Raw genomic sequence first — 2,091 nt, 5'->3', positions numbered from 1 at the left:
AAACAGGGTGTCATGATATAGCCCAAATTGGCCTGGAACTAACTGCAAACTTTCTGCCTCAGCCTTCGGAATGCTAAGATGATAGGCATACATCATGCTCAGCATAAAATAAAAATTTTAATGTTACATTTTTCTACTTTAAATCCAGGTTCCTGACTCCTTAAATGTATCTCTTTGAAGAGCAAGTGAGCTAAGTAAGCTTGGGCATCATATTCAAATCTTAAATGAAAAGTATGCTGCCGAAGTATTACAATTGCCAAAGTTGTATTTGCAATGAATGTAATTCAGCATAGTGATCTTCAAATCGATTTCAAATCTTCTTAGCATTTGTCAGCTCCTGTAAAACACTGAGACACAGAGAAATCACCTCTGTCTTGGTAAAATGAGACAGCTGAGGAAAAATTTCTGTTCTAGGACATCATTATGGCTGGAATAAAGTCTGAAGAAAGAAAGAAGCAAGAAAAGTTTTATCTACATGTCAACATGTTCTTACTGAAAATTTTCCATTGACAAATTTCATATATATATAGACTGTAGACTGTATATAGACTATAGATTAGGAGCACATACATACTTTGCTTAGTCATTATAATGTGCTATTTAGCTTTTTTGGGGGAGATTGTATACTGATATTTTCTCTAATATCAATTATCAAAAATGAAAATAATTTCCAATAGAGTTTTAAAATCATATACTTTTGATGAAGTTCAGGTCATCTTCCTTGCATCAGGAGTAAAATTTCGCATCACTTAGCTTATCCTTAATTAGTAAAATTGGAAGACAAGGGGACAAAGTAGGGGTGACAATAGAGGAAAAATGTTAATGTAAGTATTCTACTAGTGGCATATTTAATAATTCAAACTTATAATGATTCCTCATTGAGCAAGTCTCCTTTACATTTTTAAAACAATTACTAAAAAAAACATTCCAAATGGTCAACTTATGTTTGAAAACCAAATTCACACAATTTGTGATACCTGTCATTCTCCACACTTGTTAACATATGAAACAAGCATAGCTGAGAGGCATTTGGCTTCTTTCCACTCCTATATCTACCCAGGCTTCATACTACGAGCACGTTGCAGGTTGGGGGTGCTGTAGACTCATGGAAAACCAGAGGGCTTTAGGAAACGCCACGCAAAAAGCCATTTGGGACACGGCTGACTTGTATCTGATACAAGCATTGAAACCAGGATGTACATTTAATGGAAGACTTATATAGTTTCAATTCATATGAAAAATAACCATTCCCAATGTCTATAATTGAAAGCATATTTATATTTAAGTGCATGGCTGGCATATACCAAAAGCATGAGCATCAAACATTGGGCCACTACCTGAAACTATTTTTATTTTCAAGAAGGAAAGAGAGTTAGTAGGAAATAAAGAAGGTCCTTAAATACCATTAGAAAGCAAGCAAGGATTGACTTTACCTGTCTCTCGGTTTTCAGTGCAGGCTAATGAAGGACCTTGAAATGTTCACATTGCCTCCTTACAACCCCCTGTGGCAAATTCACTCTTAAATACTACTCCTCTTTCAGGAAGGAGGAAAAGAACACTTCCACCGACACAGCTCGTGATTTACATACAGAGAACAAATAAATACATGGAGCGGAGGATGGGGCAGTGAGAAGCAATGTGTTTCCTTTTCAACAGCAGAAAATAAGATTACTCACCAAGAACATTTTTATCCAGGGCAAATGTTTATTCCTTCTATCATTCGGCGACTCAGTCTGCAAGAAATCAATTTCCACTCTACTCACTACCTTTCCCTCCTGTTTCAGGGAGGGAGGCAGGCGGGTAGGAAGGGAGGCTAGAGGAGAGAGAGAGAGAGAGAGAGAGACAGAGAGAGAGACAGAGAGAGAGAGAGAGAGAGAGATCCCTTCGCGGTCTTTACACAAATTCGAGCTCATCCCTGTGCTGAGGGCGGAGAATCTTCTCTAAGGAGAGACTCTGTGTGGGGAGGCGGACTCATTTCACGGCCAAAATGTAAATCATGTACAAACAGAATTACCAGCCTCTCAGTGAAACAAACCGTTCCCCGGGGAAAGTAGATTTCAAAGGAGGGAGGAAGGGAGGGAGGGAGGGAGA

At 38.4% G+C, this 2,091-nt stretch overlaps 1 long non-coding RNA gene across 1 annotated transcript; it reads right to left on the bottom strand.

Moving 5' to 3' along the window:
• Positions 1 to 2,059, bottom strand: LOC117285519. Its single transcript, XR_004516565.1, has 2 exons — positions 1,677 to 2,059; positions 1 to 439 (listed from the first exon to the last, which is right to left on the bottom strand). It is a non-coding gene; the product is annotated as an uncharacterized LOC117285519 (long non-coding RNA).
• Positions 2,060 to 2,091: the final 32 nt, after the last annotated feature.

Source organism: Fukomys damarensis, unplaced genomic scaffold (assembly GCF_012274545.1).
Source record: "Fukomys damarensis isolate Sample0158 unplaced genomic scaffold, DMR_v1.0_HiC HiC_scaffold_11, whole genome shotgun sequence".
Classification (NCBI taxonomy): domain Eukaryota; kingdom Metazoa; phylum Chordata; class Mammalia; order Rodentia; family Bathyergidae; genus Fukomys; species Fukomys damarensis.
The sequence above is the reverse complement of the archived record's forward strand: the minus strand, read 5'-3'. Positions and strand labels throughout refer to the sequence as shown.